This window comes from Cydia strobilella, chromosome 16, assembly GCF_947568885.1.
Source record: "Cydia strobilella chromosome 16, ilCydStro3.1, whole genome shotgun sequence".
NCBI lineage: Eukaryota > Metazoa > Arthropoda > Insecta > Lepidoptera > Tortricidae > Cydia > Cydia strobilella.
In genome coordinates, this window is record NC_086056.1 from 10,280,423 (window position 1) to 10,302,486 (window position 22,064).

Below are 22,064 nucleotides of genomic sequence, written 5' to 3' on the forward strand. Positions count from 1 at the left end.
TTTGACCAACTCTAAGGGCAAGCAGTAACGCTTGCACCTCCTATACGAATTCCTTACGGAATTACGATACAGCGAGTGAGACTGGTGCTCTATTACAGTTTATAATTTATATATAGTAGTGTGACTACTTATAAAACACAAATCAAAATATTTAATAAAATAATTTGTTCCCAAAGTTGAGAATACTAAATTCGATTTGTTGATTTCGTTGAAAAAATGTGACGTCACACCAGGGGGGGAGGGGTTTGCCAAATGTGACCAAGTGTGATAAGGAGGGAGGGGTCAAAAAACCTAGAAATTCGTGTTTATTTTTATACTACGTCGGTGGCAAACAAGCATACGGCCCGCCTGATGTTAAGCAGTCTCCTTAGCCTATTTACGCCTGCAACTCCAGAGGAGTTACATGCGCGCGCTGAGAAATTCGTGTGACGTAATTAATGGATGAACCCTAAATTGTGGCGTATGTACTCGTATATGAGCCTAAACAATCCTAAACGATCCAAGCGCGAACCTCTATCGCCAAAATCATAACTCATTAGAGGACATGAGAGTAGTGATCTTAATTTACTACCATTATTAATCCTGTGAAGGCTGGATCGGTATAAGTCTTCTTTTAGATTAGGCATAGTTATTTATGAATTTTATTTAATCTTTATTGCACAAAAGAAAATACAATCGTACAAAAGGCGGACTAAATAAGCAGAGTGAGTCAGTGTTATTCATCGACATCCTTCATTGTATTACGGGGGAAAACTGATTTGCTCAATGTTGTCAACTACTTACATTATAACTTCAAATTTAGGCGCAATGTTGAACACTTTGTTATCTTACCAATGTGCGTTTTATACACTGTGTAAATTTGTAATTTTTCGTATAATTAAAAAATAAGAAGAAACCTGTAAGCAATATTATCAACAGGTGGTCTTAAAACCATAAAGCGTTTTCGTAACGACCATCGTATATTTATTTATGACTTATTTAAATGAAGTCCTATTATATTTTATTTTACTACATTAAGAAGACTGATTAATATTTGTCAAGTTATAGATTTGTACAAATCTGACATTAATATGTACATAGATTCTTTTTATCTACCCGTCATCAGCTACTGGAGTGGCTGTTAAAATAACCAGTGAATTAAACTTTAGTTATCTTTCAGATAGGTTGAATTATGGCTTTCACTGGCGATTGTAAACAATATTTACATACGCTTATTAACATACAACATAAAGTATCTTAATTAAAGAATACGACATGTCCAATGGTGTATCTTAATTCTGGCAATAGGTATGTAACTTACGGTTAAGCAGTGGAGATAGGGAGATAGGCGGGCGGACGGCGGAGGCGCTCGAGATACCATCTTGAGTTAAGATTCTGAAGGCCCAGATAACATCACCGCTCAGTGCCATTGACACGTGTAAAATCGGATATTAATCAACCAAACGTACGTCTTCACTGCGATTTAAGCTCCTGAGTTTAAATAACATGTCATTTCTCTTTATCTAAACTGCTGATTTGATTTCACTAATAAAGTTATTAAGTCTAACTTATGTTTATTATATTATTATAAGCCACAAGTCACGTCACATTCGAAGCAACGTAAAATGTTTCCATCGGTAACGTTTCTGTTTTTCGGAATTAATTTATATGTTAATTCATGCGTGTAATTCAGGTTTATTTTTGAGACACTAAAACAAACAAGCGCGGAATGTTCGCACGGGAAAAAGTGACGATGGTTGATACATTAACTTTTTATGTTACTTACCTGATATTAACAACACTGTTAAGATACGGTAATTAATGCAGATCCGTATAGGTTCGGCGAACGACGTTTTAGGGAATCGCTTCCCAGGTACCATTTAAGTTTAGTTGCTCGTTAACGTAAGTGTACCAAATCGTAAACCGAAAGAGCTCGCTGTACAAATAAAACGTTATCTAAATTAAGTACACTCGTCTCTGCCGATCCGAAGATAGCTCAAGCAGTTACAGTATCGATAGTTGACATACAATTTCGATTATTTCCATCTAATCGAGGTCAGATGGAGGTCAAAATCGCGGTCGACCGGTCTTCAGCGCTTGCAACACGGCCCGACGCCGTCGCAAGCGCCGTCGTGAGAACATTCACCGATACCACTCTAGCCCGGCCTCTGCCTCACTTCACTCAAGACACTCGCTTACCAGTTTCATGAACGAACCCGGGACGCGTCACGGCTCTTCAAGTTCTGGCAGCCCAATCGGCGGTCGCTTTTCATCGTAACACAAAAATCATGTGTAAAAACGCTCATTTGTGATAAACCAGTGTGGGTGTGGTTTGTGGAATAGATTAGATCGATTGACCGAAATTTCCATTATTGTTGTCTCGTGAGAAAACTTGTGGAATTAATGAAAAAGTTGAGTGACGCTTTAATTTGTTTCTACATTCACGTGTCCCGGGATTAATGATGGATATAAAAATGTCGCCGGCCCCGTCGCCCTCATTATCAGTGTTCAGATTTGGCTGACGAATAAAAAGGTTTCTTAAACTCTTTAAAGCAGTGAGGCAGGCTAAATGGCGCAATTTGGTAAAAGTTATATCTGCAATTAGTTGCGAGGGGCAAAAACCGCGGACGTGAAGACACGCCATCTTGTAAGTATTGGCAGTAATCCGCAGATATCCCATTCATGTCCTTCCTTACCTTTTATTAATCTATGTGTCTGTCGATGAGCATTTCATTTTAGGCCTACCGCATAATTTATTTCTCCAATCAAATAAGAGCCGATTACAAATTAAGGCCATTAAAAAGATGTAAAGTTGACGGTGTCGAAATATGAGATCGATTCAAAATTCAAATATAAGTGAGATATCCATCTTCGATAAGTCGTAATTTCGAAAGCTCAATTCGTGCGTCTATTTATGAGATAATTTCGTATGCATCAAGTGTCGTCTACATACATACGTACATGCTCGTGTAATGAAGCCCGGACTGTTAGCCGCAGGAAATGTCCGGCGAAAAAACTAGAAAGCCTGCAACTCCATAAGACACGGGAATCTTGCCTTCCGCTAATTATTTACGATATATTGCGTAACGGTGAAACGCCGGGAAGGAGACAGGAAAAAAACACGTTCCACAGGATGCGAGTTGCCAACTCTGAGAGCGCGGCAACCTGAACACGACTTTTCTTAAACACAATAAAGCCGATAATCATCCGAAGGGCGAGTTTGCTTGGTCACTTTTAGAATATCTTTATTCATGTTACGAACGATCTCGATAAAGCAGTAGTGGACTGCGATCGATCGGTTCGCTCATCAACTTTAGGCTCTATATTCGCGTATTAGGATACACAATGCCGTAGACTCGATTGCGAAGACCGGCCTGTTTATACTGGTATCGTAATTAAAGATACCATAGCAGGAACCAGGAAGAGTGTCGTACTATCTCAATAGCTAGCCGGAAGTCGCTCGATCTGTGAGTTCATTCATAAATGAGAGTCTTAACGCGACAACGTAGTATGACAAGTTGACGCGGTGAATCACATTAGTCTTATACCGTGTATTCCGAAGGTTTGTTTTGCTTTGACAAGTTACACGTAATAATTAAACGTGAATGAAACGAAGCAGTTAATTGAGTTGAATATGAACAAACATTTCGTAAGCCAGTCGGTAGGTAGTGCTTACGGGCTTGACTTAAGCCCGTAAGCACTACCACTAGCACTGATTTTTATTGGATGTCTTTCCGATGGTTTTCATCATTTCATATAATTTTAAATAAATTTTACCACCGTGGCATATCTACCCATTCTAATTCATCTTACGCGGTACCTTATATCCGCAAAAAGTCATAAACGACGGAATAACGTCAATATACATATAGACAACGTTGCTTTATGGTATTCACATGTTCACAACAGGTTTCGCCCATATACGTCCTAGTAATAACATACAATGCTATCTGGACGACTGCTTTTTCATAATTCATAAGAATTATGAATCATTAACGGCTATAACACTTTACCCACAAAAAGGATCGTAAAAGCATATCGCTCAGGCGCCCGCACACAAATCACCCACATTTTCATAAATTAAAACACATCTAAGCTTGTTCAAACAACGAAGGATAATGCAAGGGACAAAAGCACACACAAGACGTATTTTAATATGAGAGTGACATCAGTTGAGCCCTTTCATGAAATAGAAGATGTGTCCTGCGCGCGTCTTGCGTCCGGGCCAAAGGGCGGCTCTGATTGCCCTAATCGAGTTAAGGAGTGGACAGACAAACAAAAAGAGCGCAATTAGCAGCGTGGGCGCAGGAAGCCACTCTCTAATGGGGATGGCAAATTTAATTACAATCTCGGCGAGTTCCTGCTTCCTTGCTGTCTCGTGCGGGTTTCGGTTTTTTTCTTTGTGTTTGGAGATAACCTTATAATTTTTTTTTCAAGTAAATTTGGAAATTTATTTTCTGCTTTTGTTGTCTGCAGTAATGGCGTCCTTAACTCATCTAATAGGTTTCCTGGTTGCTTAGCGCAATTTGCAGGGAGAATTTAATGACACTATGCCATAGGTACCATTCGTTTACAAGCTGTTACAAGTACATATTTGGCTAGATATTTATTTTTAAATACTCAAACTTTGTATTGGTATGTGAAGTCGAAGGAACCCGAGTGGCCTTTGCTACTGGAATGCATTGAACCAACGACTAGTAAGTAGTGTAAAGCAAACTAGAAGTGTGAAAACGGCTCATGGTCCAGTGTACAGCGTACATCTACTCGTAATATAGGCACGTAGATAATAACGGGTTTGGCTCAAACGATCCTCGTCCTCGTCAGGAAGTGCCGCCGGACGCGCCTATCTGACTACTGAAGCTGTCTCCTTCACACTCACATCTAACACTATCAAGCCTATCATTTTTGAACTTACGCAACCTACGTTCGTGCGTGTAGTCAACTTTTATTTTGTCTGGTACGGTCGTCCAAATTAAAGCTACAGCCACTCTCTATATAGCTACTGTTTAATGACAGGTATTACGAGCCATGCCTCGAAATTACTTAATGTTTTTTGTCAGAGAACCAATTTTGTAAACTATTTACTGACAGTCATGAATGGTCCAGTATTTTTGATTCCACAATCGGATTGATTTCTTCGGATCGAGTTAATGTTTATTTACATTTGCAGCGAGATCCAGCATTAGAAATCATCTCGCGTCCGGCCACTCCGGCCATTCCGTCAGTTGCAGCGTTTTAATTTTAATGAAACTGGCCGTGCGGGAAAGCCACACCACACCGGCTCTGCTTCCGCTCGCAACGCTGCGCTTCATTCATAAATCCAAACACTCGCATCGAAACGTCCCAAGCGGCCTAGATCAACATCGAAAACTAACCCTATTACAACTGTAAAAGATTTAAACTACATGCACAATGTAACACTAAAGGCGTTTATGAAAGAACAGAGACCGCTTAGAAAAAGTCGCTAGAAAAAAGTCGTAACTCGTGGCACGTGCAGACGAAAGTGGTTTTTCCTCCGACAGGCAGAAAGTTGTTTCCCGTTTGCGGAAACGTCTCCAATTAAGCCTTTAAAGGCGCGAATGTTCTCGGTTGATTTACTCGCTTGTCTTGAATGGGATGCGTTCTGTGGCCGTTGAGGTGCGAAGATCTAGTGGGTAAGCTACGAAATCTATGAATGGAATCGACGTCGGTGACTGTCGATGGCTTAACGATATCAACGCGCGACCGCTGGAAAAACTGAGCGAGTCGCGTTACCATAGTGGGTCGTTCTATTTACGTAGCTGGGTGGCGCTGATTATGAAAGCCCGGTAATTTATGTAAGGAAACTTGCAGTCGCGAGCCCGCCATCGCAAGGCGGGAGGCAAACTTTCTTCTGCGCTTTATCGGTCTTTTAATTAACTTGGTAGATAAATAAATTATCTTTGCTAAAAGCCTAATATAACCATAATGGAAAGGATTGTTTTGTCATACTGAACGTTGAAATTTTATTGTATAATCATGGAATAACTATCCTTACCTCACGGCTAAATCTATACTAAAAATTAAACGGTTATTCACTTCGCATAACTAGAGCGTTACATAAGTAAATTAACAAGAAAAATCCTACTTTTTAAATTGAAAAATATATTGAAACCACAAAGCAAAGGAATATGACCTCAAATCATAAATAATGGAATACATACAGGTTGTCCCAAAAATACGTTGTTAAAAATTAAAACTACAGTCTTTTTGAAAGCATAGATACAAGCTACGTAAAGCTTCGCCTTGGAGTCATTCCTCATCACCAAAAGCCGGATTCAGTTATGGTTTAGGGTGGTATCTGCAGTAGTGTGCAGCAGTGGTGCAAAGATAATTTTCCCGGATTCATAAGTTCAAAAGAGTGGCCACCCTACTCGCCTGATCTAAATTCAATGCATTATGGTTTGTGGTCAATCGAGACAAGGGCCTGTGCTACTAAACACAAAAGTGTAAACGCTCTAAAAGCAACCCTTACCAAGGAATGGGAAAAAATATCCTTGGATGAGCTGCGGCATATCGTTGAAAATATTAACAAACGTTTGCGTCTGTGTATCAAAGCGAAATAAGGCTATTTTGAAGACAATTAATTTTTGTTGCATAAAAAACTGTAGTTTTAATTTTTAACTTATTTTGTACTAGTTACGTAAGTACTTAATAATTAGAAAAAACTTTGTCAAAGTAGGCTTGGGCTGTATAATATTTCAACAAGATGACTTTATTATTTCGTTAATATCGTTAAGAAGCCGACAAACTAACTGTACCTTTCTTCTGGCTCAACACGGGGGCAAATTGAAATCGATAATGACGGGTGACCGGCCAAGCCCGGCCCGGCCGCGGCTCGATACTCGATACTCGAAACCGAAGCTCATCCGAATTTCTCGGAACTACGTAATCGATGGTTCCCTTTCAATTTTTCAAGTATTTTGCACAAACAAAAAGGCTTCGGTGCCACACTGTCTGCACCCACAAAAGGGCCAACTTTTTACAAATTGTACCTTATAAATGCAACTTTAGGAAATGCGGTTTAGATTCTTGGGTATAAAGTAGATTTTTATATAGCACATCATTTTGTTATAATGAGCAATGTTTTTGCCTGCCGGTGTTCACAATATGGTGTCTCAGAGCACCGGATATAGTTAGATTGTCCCGTGAATAGGACGGGATAAAAAAACATATTTACGATAATGCACGGGCGATTTGTCGTCACTCGATACGATTTGCGAGTGAAGCCGGGCGCCTATTGTTGCATCGCGTATAGCTGGAATAATTTTTAACTAATGTTAAATAACTGCATATTTCACATTTTCTTTTTACATAATAGTTTCGATGCTAGTGCGGAAAGCATGTCATTACTTCACGAGTACCGAGATACGGGACGAGTGAAGAATGACATTTCCGCACGTGTATCGAACGACGTTTTTTAATACAGTTGCGAAAAAATAAGAAAAGCAACAAGTAAGGAATGGAATTCGAAACTTTTATATTATTAATTCTGTGACATCATTTACATTGACATTATGAAGAGGTGTTTTTCTAGCTTTTATTCGACTAGAATAATTATTATTGAACCTACTTCAATGGAAGTTTTTTTTTTCAAATGCATGTTCTATAAGACAGAAACAATTGTAAATGTTAAAACATTGTACTATTATTACCTAAATATCGTTATTTACGATTATTTGTGTATCGTATATTTATAAAAACAATATCGAATGTTGCCTTTGGAAACTAAAACATTCTTGCAGTAAGAAATACGCCTCTTCTTTGACAGGCGTTCCGTTCCATTCAGACAACTTATTAAGAACGGTTTTTCAACATTAAAAAATAAACGTGTTATAATACTTATAATGATGAAGAGGTAAGTAATAAAATATGAAATATGCATATTTTTCGTATTCTTACATTAACAGTAGGTTTTTATGTTGATTACGACGTTTAAAGGAAACTAATATTAACACTAATCAATAAGTAGTCATGAATTGGAACAAGTAAAAAATTGGAAAAGTAAAAAGCACTAGTTCGCGAAAACCAACTTTCCGCACGCTAAACAGCCACGAAAAGTAGTACTTTTTGAGCAACTGTATTAAAAAATGTTTTATGCGATGAGTTAAAATTAGTTTACTTTTGAAATTATAAATTTGTTTATACAAAAAACCGGACAAGTGCGAGTCGGATTGGCCCACGGAGGGTTCCGTACAAATTTAATTTTTAGTATTTGTCGTTATAGTGGCAACAGAAATACATCATCTGTGAAAATTTCAACTGTCTTCACGGTTCATGAGATACAGCCTGGTGACAGACAGATAGACAGACAGTGGAGTCTAATAGGGCCCCGTTTTTACCCTTTCGGTACGGAACCCTAAAAATCCTGTCAGAAGGAAGCATCTTAAGAATATTTTCGTGCCATTACCATATGATTCACTTTTCAGTTTTAACGGCCATTAGTGGTTGTAAGATGCAAATAAACAGCGTTTTGTAAGACCGACGCGCATAAATGTTCAATTAATAATCGATACAGCGTGTCAGGCAAGTGTGCCGAGCGAGTATGAAGTGCCGCTTATTAAATGTCGGGACATGTCAGCAGTGTTGTATGATGAAGGTAATCTATATTTGTTTTCGATGCTTGAAAGCACTGAATTTTTCATTTGAACCGAATTTAAATTTAAAAATAGTTTGCAAAGGTACCTATGCACAATTACACATGTGATAATGCAAATTCCCAGCATTTTTCCTGTGCGAGATTTGGATGTACAATACGAGTATAACATAATTATATCCTTAGTCTATTATTGTTGAATGCAATCCTATTAGAGTTAGACCAAGACAAGTCTGCAACGATTTTGATAGCACACGCAGCGCAAGTGCTATTTATACGTCATAAATTCATAATTTCATAGAAGTTTGACGTTTAAAATAACACTTGCACTGCGTCGTGTGTGCTATCAAAATAGTTGCAGACTTATCTTGGTCTAACTCTAGGAAAGTTTGGCAGCTTATTGCCATTTTTAGGGTTCCGTACCCAAAGGGTAAAAACGGGACCCTATTACTAAGTCTCCGCTGTCCGTCTGTCTGTCTGTCACCAGGCTGTATCTCATGAACCGTGATAGCTAGACAGTTGAAATTTTCACAGATGATGTATTCCTGTTGCCGCTATAACAACAAATACTAAAAACAGAATAATATAAATATTTAAATGGGGCTCCCATACAACAAACGTGATTTTTTTTGCTGTTTTTATTGATTTTTTTGCCGTAATGGTACGGAACACTTCGTGCGCGAGTCCGACTCGCCCTTGGCCGGTTTTTTACATTACTAATGGACACCTAACAAAACAAGAACACCCGTCCAATTGAGCTACCGAAGCTTACCAGAAACGTGCGAATTTTTCCTTTAATTTAAAAATTGTAGAGTACCGCTTGCAGATGTATCTGTAATAGTTCAATGGAAACCGTTTTATCTTTTTAATTTGTTATGGATCTTAGTAAATCTCAGAGCAATTTATTGTAATTGTAACAGTTTAAAAAAAAAATCAAACAAAAATAATTAATTATATGTTGTAGAGTTAAGTTAATACATGGCTATAATTCCAAAAATCCTCTAACGACCAACTTTATAAATGCCATTTTATTTACACCGCCATTTCTCCACAGATCGGTGCGATATCTCACCGCGTGGATTTCAACAAATCAACACATTGCTCTGAAAACGTCGCGTCGCGTTTCGTTTCCAAGGAACGATCAATCATAAAGCGTCAAGTGATTTTTCACGACGCGCCCGCTGGGTTTTGTTTTCCCAAAACAATAAATTAACGCGACTGATGAGGCACAGTTGAGATAATTTTGAGAAATAGGTAGGCAAAGAAATTAACAATTACAATATTGTTTTGTGGTATAGGTTCGTAGTTAAGCACAAAGTAAGGAGGGGCTAGAGATCCGCGACTGAAATAGTCCGTTAATGTCTAACTGGCATAATGATTAGGTTGGCTGAAATAGAGATTATTTTACTGGCACTAAAAGACCAGAGCGAAGTTCTACAGACAGAGAATAACGTTAATATAATTATTTAGTGAGCAATATAACATCTTCTTGTAAAATAAATATTTCGGGAATAAGTATTCACTAACAAAATGGAATTTTAACTTATTATAGGAGGAATTTTACATATGGCGGCTGTTATCACAAAGCTAAACCCAATATTATCAAACCTTTTGATGCTTACCGCCAAACGACTCAATGTCATTAACATACCTATTCTTGTGGCAAGCCATGGCTTATTTAAATATCGTCTGAAATAACTATGCTGTTGAGATAATGTCTCATGTGTGTGTTTAGCTAGACTAACCAATATGTCGTTAAGGTTTTCAATATTATACTATTTATTTATAAGGTAATAGTTATTTGTTATACAAGGGTGCAAAGTTGTATTTTACCCGCGAGTGTTTCAACACACGAGAAGTAAAATACATTTGCACCCGTGTGTAACACAAAACTTTTCCCCTCACTATAGCGAGGAAAGTGCAACATCCATAGACGTTAGATCATCTTCATCACTGGAATCACTTATTTTTTTACGATATTATAACAGAAAACACTGGAAATTCTGATTTTAACGTGAGTCGGTGAGAAGTGTTTTTAAGTAAAAAATTTGTTGACAATGTTGACATTTCTGTTCTGACGTATCAAATGTCAAGGATGCGTTTTGAAATTGCATCGACTCAACTTGTGCGTTCAGAATTATATTTAACATCATTATAAAAAATCTAACGTTTCTTATGGATTTTGCAGGTTTATGACTTAAAATTATTAAATAAAGCTGAATTTGGTATTTTTTATTAGATTCTCAAACCATTTATTTAATGATAATTAATATCGAACGAACCATTATTATTAGCGTTTTACGTTTTGTTATCTGTCAAGCTACTTAAACACGCTCCATCCAAGGTCAAATTACTTTCCCCACTAGTGGATAAAATGCGTTTTTCCCCGCTTGTTTTAAAGGATAAAAGACGGCTTTCCGAGCTAGTGAGGGGAAAATATATTTTTAGATTTCATGGGTAATGTCTTCTATATATCTACACCGGTCGCTGAACCAGATTACTTGGCGATAATTTACCTAACCATACTAAACTGTTAATCAATTAATTTACAGTAATTTTTCCTTAGTCACGCACTTTTGAAGGTTTTTCTTATTTAAATCAACTGGTAATGACTAATATTTTTTTCAATCCTCACGTATGTAGCTTAGTCGGTACGGTAGAGACTACTTGCGAGACTAGGACCTGAGTTCGAATCCCGGTGAGGTGTGATGACCACAATTACCACAAACAATTATTGTTCCTGTTGTGTTTGGGACGAGGTTGATCTGAGGAGCAGCAATAAAATCCGTTTTGATAATAGGTTTTTAACATTACATCTTAGATATCTAAATAATCACTAATTTTAATTTGTTTATTTATTATTTAACATACAAACGTTCAGGATTTTCAAACATTATTAAATTATTATTTACTTAAACAGGACTTAATCAAGTATACTTAAGCTAAAGAGTTATCCCTAAATTATTTCTCAAATAGGTAGGTACCCTAGGTCTTCGTGGTCCCGGAGTAAGACTGGCTAAAGTTGAAACCAACACCTGTCTGCGCGTGTTTTTTTAAACTACCAACACTATACCCGCTTGCTTGCCGCCGACATCGTATAAAAATAAACCGGCCAAGTGCGAGTAGGACTCGCGCACGAAGGGTTCCGTACCATTACGCAAAAAACGGCAAAAAATCACGTTTGTCGTATGGGCGCCCCACTTAGATATTTATTTTATTCTGTTTTTAGTATTTGCTGTTATAGCGGCAACAGAAAACATCATCTGTAAAAATTTCCACTGTCTACCTATCACGGTTTAGGAGATACAGCCTGGTAACAGACGGACGGACGGACAGCGAAGTCTTAGTAATATTGTCCCGTTTTTACCCTTTGGGGTACGGAACCCTAAAAAGGTCTTGTTATTCATTTGAAGGTTTTGCATGGGGTCCCTTTGTTGGCCATAATTATAGAAAGTCATAACGTAATTAATGATTGTCAGATCATCATTAGTCATAATTCTGAAACCATTAACTTTACAGGTTTTTTGTAAGGTTATCCTATAGATAGGTTAGGTTAGGTTTGTTTTATGGCAATCCTGAAAATTTACGCGTTTCTGAGAAAAACCAAATTATGACTAACGAAAATGTGGACAAACAATACATAATGACTTAAAACTTTATGGGAAACAATAGAGACCCGTTTTGCATAATCGGTACCGGTTAGACACACAAACCCACCGTTTCAATATATAATAATTTCACATACTTATTTATAATATATATGTTCATTTAAGTACTATATAAAGATATGTACTTAAATGAACATAGAAATCTACCTTAACTGGCTATATTGAAACTGAAACACCTTTCAAAGAGAAAGTTAACTTTCGCTAACCATAAAAAATAAAAGGTAAGAATTATCCGCGTTTAAAATGTTAACACCTTATTTAAGGCAAAGTCCAGTGTCCAGCGCCCTGCATTCAAATTTTGAAATAAGAAATCATCTCAATTAAAATGAGATGTGACACAAGAAAAAACAAAAATAAATCAATAATAAAGACGTCAATCTCCAAACAAACCTTTCGTTTGTAGGTAATACTGCACTAGATACGTCTCAAATGCCATCAGTCCATCACACCATCTATCACAATTAAAAAACTAAAATTTTAAATAGGAAAACTGACTCAGTTTTAACCTAGAAAAGAGAAAGTAAGCAAATATTAGTAGACAATAAGTAGGCTTTGTTTTCCGAAAAAAAAACGTGTATATCCTGGTTTTTTTTAATTTCATTTTTGTAGTTTTGATTTTTCCGGTTTATTTGAAATTAAAATATGTATTTCCATGTCATTTACGGAAATATGGTACTGAAACAGGGGTTCGAACGCACGATCTCCGGTTGGAAAACCGCACACCTTACAGATCATCGGATTTGTATGCAGACTACCAGTCTCTATCATTTACTAGTCTCTGATAATAAGCATGAATGAGGTCCAGCTTTTTCTTCTAGTTATTAGGCGGAGTGGTCCGTTAGTGAATGAACCGAACCGGTTTGACCGTTGCGCCCGTCCACTTCATAAGCACATCATTGAGAATTATTATTTCAACTCGTATGTGCTCTGGACCGATTGGGTGGTTTTATTTCTTATTTTGAGTCACGGAGCGAAGTGATTGCGTTCGACCCCGATTTACAATTATTTTCAACAGACTTGCTTATAAAATGTGTTATTCTACGCAGTCGTAGGTACTATTCTACGCAAGGCAAGCTGTAAACCCACGGTTTAAAAAATCAGAGGTCAGAGAAAAATAATTATTGAAATTTTCTGAAAACTTTTATTCCAATTATAAAAGTTTTTACAGAAATTGCTTTTTTTGGAAATTATACCAGTAGCTGCCTTTTTGCTCCCACGTATAGATAGATATCGAAAATATACAATTTAGCGTAGAACTTACAAGTTACACACGTATCTTCCGCATGTAAGTAAATGTGGCGGTAAAAATAATTAACATCAATTTGCCATGAAACCGACACCCAACACAAAATCATAAAATCCAAATCGATTACGGTAATAGTTTTTTTTCTAGCTTCTGTTCTTAATATTAATCGGTACTTGTTCTTGTTTCGAGTCGAGTCACGCTCCGACTGTTGCATTAGCTACCATCGAGATGAGAGATAGATAACACTCGGTAAATTATGAAATCTATCGATAGAGGCTTGGATTGTCTGCTCGGGTTATTACTTTTGTTGTTTGTACCTTCATTATGGATGTAAGTACGGGGAGAAGGTGTTTCTAGGAACGTGGAGAGGTAGTTTTCTAGAAATTGGCAAGAATATACGTGTTTTCTTTTAATCGTGTTTCGATGCGTGGTTGTTGCGAATGTTGGGTTCTCTATTTCCTTGCTTAAATATTAGTAACTTCAGTTCGATATGTGTAACTTGGATTGTAAAGGAGCTTTCAATTTGACTGCTACGTCCTCTTCTTACATTGCTCTGTCATTTCTCATTTGTCTTAATCCTAAATAAATATACTTAGTGTCATTTATGTATATAGTAAAGGCTAGGGTCTGTAACAGAAGTAGGTAAAAATAATTCAACGTTAATGCAAATAAATGATATGTACTAGTATAATTATATGCGGAAACCTGCCCTTATTACAAACACAATACAATACTATAGTCTGTTTCTTTTAACTATAAAGTACTACGCCATATATCATCTATAACCAAAAAACAAATGAACGTTCTTTACTATTTCCTACACAGTTTAAAAAAGACAGACTATTAGTATGTGTAAAAAAAAATATTAATTGTTAATCCTTACCTGGTAATCCATACTACGGAGACTCGACAGGGAATATCCATCGCGAACTGCACTTACAGTGTCGATATATGTCGCTTAAAATCGAGGGTTTACTTTACCTGAAACAATATAACAAAATGATTAGTTACTTATACATAATTTACATACAAGATTACATCAATAGTGTTCTTACAAATTAAATAAAGAAAATTAGCACCTACAAATAAAACGTTAAATAGGGCTTCCTCTTAAAACCCTGGCGCCTACAAAAAAAGGATACACTAGTTTAAATTCCCTTGAAAATGTTTACAAAAGTTACTTCAAATGATATTAATATTGTGTTAACCCCAAAATACCGTTGTCCTAGGGGTGAAATGACATATAACTGTCATCGTCATCCAGCGGAAGAGGCGTGGTCACCAGACAGCTCCCAATGGGAATCATGCAAAATATGTCAGTTGCGCCGAGTCAGATAATTGAAATCTGACACGATGTCTTTGTTGCTACGCCTATTATAAACCACCTTATGTATCTTGAGACGTGTTTCTGTACTCTGTATTGTGATGATAATGAAATGACTTACATAGCAATGGGAGGGTTGGTGAATTAGATTGTTGATAGAGCGTTTGAAGTTTACTACGTCCGATACTGTTATATTTGCTGACTCTACTATAAAAATAGGGAGAATATTAAAATATTGTATTCTCAGTAGAGATCGGAAAATAAGTTATTTTTTCTCTGAATCGGAAGTAAATAAGTACCGCTTTCCTCTGGCTACCTAGAATTCTGGTTTATTTATATAATCGGTCGCGGGATTTGTTGTTGAATTAACTGTCAATATTTTCATGGTTTTCAATTCGATCTTAAGAGAATATCATAAGTAATTAATCGTTAATTTGTAGTAAAAAGTAAATAATAAATCCCAAACTTAATGACCTTACACTGGCCTCAACATTAAAAAGATAGCGAGTGAAAACACCACTGAGTGCACCAAAATGTAACTTTATAGTAGAAGTCAGTCAATTAGTTTACTATAATGAACACCTGTTAAAAGGTCAAATTTAACTACTAAATGCAATAACTGTAAGTGGGCGCTTTAGCAGTTTAAACCTTTAAGTTTGGCGCAATTACTTACTGATAAACACTTTACCAGAAAGTATAATTAACAAACTGCGCACAGCGCAGCAATAACTTGACCAATGACAATCATTAACTCAAACGTTTCTCACGGTAATTCGCCGCAAACAAGCTTTCTAAAGCGACATTAAACGTAAAAATTAAACTATTTCCTAATTAAAACCATTAAAAAGATGGCGATAGTGTCCCCGCTTCCGTGTTAGTTATTTGTGGCTTTAACCCTTCATCAGCTATTAAAGGACTGTTAGAAGGGTTAACAGAGACATTTTTCACATCGGTTCGCCTGACGGGCTTAATGAGATGTCGGCGGGTTATTTTCAGTTGCACACGTAAAAACGCAGCTGGACGTTTTGAGATAATGACTACCTATGAGTAGAGAGCTATACCTATACATTTACGAAGGCCGGTTTGTATCTTCCCTCAAGCTTTATAAGTAGGTACTTAAAGATTTATTCCACAATTGTCTTATCTTATTTATAGCAGGTTTTCTATTTTTTTATATATTTTTCTAGTATAGTTATACATTATAGACAATTCAATTCAGGCGGGTATGCCTTACTTAAAACTTAATAATTTGTACCTGTGTGAAACGTAATTATATGTCGATTCAAATGTGTTTAAAGGAAACAAACTGACAAGCAAATAGGCAAGGTTTTTGCCTTGCGAATAAAACCATCAGTTACGAGTGTTACGACAGTTAAAGTTTGGTGATATTCATAATTAGTGATGCATACAAAGTAAATACACAAACAAGACCTTTGTTGGCGAAACACTCGGGTGAAAAAGAAAGCACAGTGCTATATTTCCTTCTATGACACGTTTTTGAAAACCCAAAACATCAAACGGTATTTTACGCTACACTACTGTGACCGTCCGAGACGAGACGGATTCTTATTCCCGTTGCTAATGAGTGTATCGATTCAGGAACCTATGTAAACTATGACCTTACGATCAGCAATAACTATTGGTTAATCGTAGTCCTGGCTTAGGTATACTGGTTTTCCTCAAGCGGTGTGCTTCGTTCGTTGATCGAAGGCCCTCCGTTCGTAACACAAGTTGTGAATGGGCCGCAAATGGACCGTGCCGGCTCCGCGTTCAGTCAGGCTCCGCTGGCGCCGACTGCGCAACTCGTGTTTCACTGTTACATGCTCTTGCGCATCCAAAACAAAAGATGTGATGTCCAGCCGTAGCGCGTCAGCGCGTAGCATAGGCATCGGGTAGCTTGTTATTTGTCGTAGAACTTTGGTGCGTATAGGTTTGTGGGTAGACTCTGACCAGTAACTTGGCACAAACTTGGCGGTAAGGATGCACACATATACTTATAAGTTCCATAGTTTTGACGTAGCACTTGGCATGAAAACTCAGCGTGGTCTGACTCCAACGAGGCTCGGACCACGGAGAATAATGTTAGGTGGCAGATACTGCAGACCAAGGGTTGTTGTGGTGTTAAATTATGTAGCGGCCGGTATAGCCACTATTTCTTTATTCAGACTAGATAGAAACGGGGTGTGCCATGGAAGTCTCGGAACTGCTGAAACTACTCGTATCTTGTCGATACGTTAGGAATATAATGGTCATATTATGGGCATGTGAATAGAAAAAATACAAGGAAGAGTTGCAACATTAATGTCTCTGGGGATAGAAGGAAGTTACGCAAAGGCTTTTAAGGGTTGTATTACTAGGTCAAGCTACTCATACATACAAAAAACATAAAAATAATACTCGCTTTTATTAACAACAAAGACTTCATACCACGTCCCTGTGTCTTAGTGTTAAAGGTTTAGCCGTAGGCACAGGAATTGTTCATTACACTATAATCATTTTTTGGCAAACAGGAAACCAATTGCCAGCCAGCCAGACTTATCAGATCAACATGTTCAAATTCGAACTTTTGATTAAGTGTAAAACCGATAAAAGCCAACGCTATCAAAACAGAGATTGAATCAATGGAGTGACGTGTAGCTTTTCTCACGGTGGAAGTGGACCGGTTTGGCTAATTACAATATTAATAAACAAGCCATTAACCATGCCTTATTTTTTCTATTCTATTTATTTCGGAACGAAGAGCTGACACACTGAGATTAGATTGAAATCGTATTGGTTTGTTTTGTGAGTCCCACCTATGAGCAGCCTGTATGTATGTGAAAAACTGGATTAGGTCCGGTCGGTCTTGATATTAACTTATATTAGATTGGGATATTTTAGTGGTTTTTAAGTGCAATGCTACATACTGTATTACAAAGGTTTCTCAGTGTGTCAGAAATCAAATTGTTCGATAGTACCCAAGCGTGCGCCGAGGGAGATGAGTTGAGTTACCTTACCTAATACTACCGTAATGGGTTTGAGATTTTGCCGGCTAGTCACAACTACAACATCACCAAACAGTAATAAAATGTGAATTAAAACGATAACTATTGTTTATGTATTAAGTGACTTATTCCATCTATAACTAACATGCTAAAGTTGTTACATAAAAAGAACTTAAGCACTATAAACAATAGCCTCTTATCTCAAGCGAGATTATGTTATTAAATCTAGTTGAAAAATTATACGTCTCGACTTGACTGCTCATTCAGAGCCGGTGATCGAATTAATACACCACGTTAAAAACCGAATCGCAAAAACTCGATCGCGGTTTCAGTGCAAATCCGATCAAGGTACCTACAGGAAGCTGTCACCGGCGCACTAATTTACCCGCAGTGCCATGTGTATAGCTACACGAGCATAAGTCAATTGACTTCGTGGATAAATCCATTGTAAAATGGCCTCGAGGTCGATGGAAACTATGCGTAATTGGAAAATGCTCTTATACTGGTTCCCTGCAGAGCTAAGCGAGTACAGATCTAGGCGATCGAGTGGAATTACAGCCAAGTTTCAGCCTATCTCCGACCGAACCAGTTCCGCGCCGTGGGAAACACTCACACGCAGATCTACGTTGTTTTATTTATTAGGGCTGTCGCAACCGGGTAAGCTAAGTATCAATTATTGTTTTGCAGTTTATAGACACATAAAGTACGGCTTTCCAACTAATTCTGCTGAGCTGTAATTATGCAAGTGCTTTATTAACTATTATAACCTTAACAACGTTTATTTCTAGCTTTGTATAATGCGATTTACATTTAATTAAGTCGAACAAATTGAATCAATTTGACCGTTGGCAACCCTACTGGTAATGGTCGGTAGCGGTAGCGGCATCCCATTCATTGCCGTAATGTATGTGTGTGTGTATGTCTGCATATGCCGGCACATACACGCCGAATGTTTTGAGCTACCAGCTACCACCAATTTCATGCTACACATAATGTAGATACGGCCTCATTGAGGGACAAATGATGACATCTTATGCACCGCCTTTGATTTTGGAATTCAATTTGGAGTTCAAAAAGATCTGGTACAGATATTTCTTTTATTTTGGCAACCGTTGAATATTTATAAGCATGAATTATTGTTTGCGTCTCGTTATCAAAAAGCTATCAAAGAGAATAGCTAACGAAATAGTTGTAGCTGGGGGCATTAAGTGGTGGTGATTAATGTTGTAGCCTATTTCGTAGCGGTGTTATAAATCGCGGTTCTTTTGTTTAATGAATGATGTAAACATATTGAAAGTGAATAAAGAGTTGTTGTTAACCGATGTTTGTTTTGGGAGTGTGAGTGGTGTAGGTGGGGGGGGGGTCGTAAAATGTGTATAAATCACCGGTGCATTACGTCGGGCTTGATGAATAACGTCCTCCTGATGTCCTTTCAGGAGGGTCCTCGCTGCACTTTAAGTGCTGATCCAGTTATTTTTACAACGATGTCAAATGCTAAAGGATTCCAATAAATGCATGAAGGCCTGACATTAAAAGCGTTCTAGTGGTTCTCAAAAGAGTGTTTAAAAAGTTCCTTTAGAGTTTTAATAATTGAAACATTCGAAAGGTTGATATGAGCATGCGGACGGTCTAATTTATATACTTATTTCTATCAAAGTACTTACCTATCTCATTTTTATTATATTTTTGGTTATAAGTAATTAATTATAAAAAGCGTTGGGCATATGTATTGTATAGAGATACCAATATACCAAATAAAATAAAAAATAAAAAAATTAATAACAGACGCAAGGACGCAATTAGTCTGTCAACAATTTTACATCCTTATTGGTACGAGCATTTATTACTAGGTAATTACCGATCAAAACAATGTTTCCGAGCCCCAAACCCAAAAATTTATGATGTTGCTATGGCCACCTTCGGTCTCAGAATGTCATATTAGTAACTGCTTTGTCACTAAAAATACGTTAAATTTCAAGGTAACATGACTTCTGAATTTGTTCTCGGTAAATATTTTTTAATTTTACTTTCTACGTAGCTTCAGTAACCACGAATATCACGATCAGTAGATAGGTACGTCTTGTTAGCAAGTTACTAGACGGCTTGGCTTTTTCCCAAATCATATATTATAATCGTGTGTAGTAAAAAATAAACGGCTACATGATAAAGTTATATGTCAACAGCTCAATATAAGGAATAAATCCGTGACACGTATTTACAGGATGGATCTCTGTAAATACGTGTCACGGATTTATATGGATACACGGTTGTATGGATATAACCGCGATGAGGCGAGACGATATCAATTTGTTTGTTCCCAATTGGTTTATAATCCGAACTGGGCTGTTCATTACAATATCAGGCGTAATGCCTCAAGCTAACCAGTTTTAAGCATGATCTCTCAAGACACATACTTAGGAGGGATGCAGAGCTCAAGTTATACTTGGGACAAGCAAGAAGTTGAGAAAAAAACTGGTGAATTAGAATGTAAGAAGCTGCGTGACCGCGGGGTCAACGGCTGATGTAATAACAGCTCCAGATCGTTTTTAACAAGTGAATTATTGAATTATGGAGTCTATTGTACGTGGCCAATATAGATAGGCTAGCCAGTTTCATGTAATCGAATATGAATGGGCTGATGAAATGATCGATTGAGTATTAAAAATAATTTATAAAAAAAAACTGGTAACTGCGTTCAAATTAGAGCTTTTGTATAAGATAAAAATGGAACAATATCTAATATGTAGGTACTTTATAATGCCTATCTTAATAGGCGATAGAAATTTTTGCTTCACTATTTTGTATGTTAACTTTGAATCGAAAATTTACATTATGGTGATGGACCCGGGAGTCTTTGTCGGTTACCTACATAAAGATGTAGGCAAAGGATATGACTGCTTAAGGGCTTCGATATTTTAATGTTCAAAAAATCAAACAATTTTAGCAAGAATTGCTGGGGGGGGAGGAGAAAAAATTCACTTGTCGACTTGTTTCTACTTTTTTTGTACCTGTAAAAGCTACACTATTGCAAAGTTTTTGGCTTCTTGTCGAATGGGACCATGTTAAAAAGATGTGTTAAGCCAGGCAACCGTACGGGTAAGGTACTGTTGTAAAGCATCTCTTCTCTACGCCGTTGGTCCAGTTAGCTCCGGAGCTACCGTGCAGCCGTCAGCGGGCTGTTAAAGCATTATTGCTAGATTTAATTGCCTCGTTAATCCCCCGGCTTATTGCTCTTCACAATTATAGAAAGTCGAACATTTGCGAGCGTAAAAAGTTAACCTGACCACAGAGGACATTAATTAGTGGTAGATTGCGTCTGGCATTTATGGCTTGTTCTCATTTGATTGCGTTGGGTGAAAGAGTAGTGCCTTGCTGCATCAATTCAGTCCGATATTGAGAGGTGAAGCGATGGATTACTGCAATTATATCAAATGCCTCTCTCAATTACACAACCATCAAGTGTGTACTTACTCGTAAAAGTGATGTGAATAATGCTTATATTCTGCATATATGTATGTCACAAACGAGCAGGCATTTCTAAGGAATCTTATGAATTATCGGTTTACCGGGCTTGAGCATTCCAGAAACTAGAAATACAAATGTGATACTCGTAATTCATGTAAAGTACGCTATCACAAACATTTCGCTGGCTGAATAGAAACACAAAATAAATGCTTCCTTAAAAACAAACGGCCTGAGGTGTCCAGGTGGGTAAAGCCTAAGAAAATCTTGACTAGATCATTGATCTATCGAGAGAGCGGCGGCCGCGCAGTGGGAGGAGGCAGACTCGGAACACCTGCCGCCCAAGTACTGTGGACCAGTCCGGCGTTGCATAACACTAACGTTCTAACCTCACCAACTCCCAATTCGAAATCGAACTTTGTTCTTATTAGAATTAAGTCCATTATCAATTGGGGACTTGTGGTGTTTAGGCTGTTTTGAGTCGATTGTAGCAACAGCTTGCCTAGTCAGGGCACAAATCTCTCGGTAGATTATCTCTAGCCACTTTTACTATAAGGTCTGCTACAAGTTATGGGGGTCTTTATAGTTGAATGCGACGCAATCTTAACAGGCAATGTATTTATTTCCGATATTCTTGGAGTTATTTTCACTAAAATTATTGGGTTGAGGCGTTTTAATAAGGTTAAATAAAATTATTCAATTTTTTGTATTTTAAATCAGTATGCACCTACACAGTAAATAAATACAATAGATTGAATATTATATTCATATTAAATGGATGTTAGCC

General features: G+C 37.4%; 1 protein-coding gene across 2 annotated transcripts in view; it reads right to left on the minus strand.

Moving 5' to 3' along the window:
• Window positions 1-22,064, minus strand: part of LOC134748301 (ETS-like protein pointed) — a 166,084-nt gene that overhangs the window by 77,355 nt on the left and 66,665 nt on the right. The gene's annotated exons all lie outside the window — the stretch shown is intronic.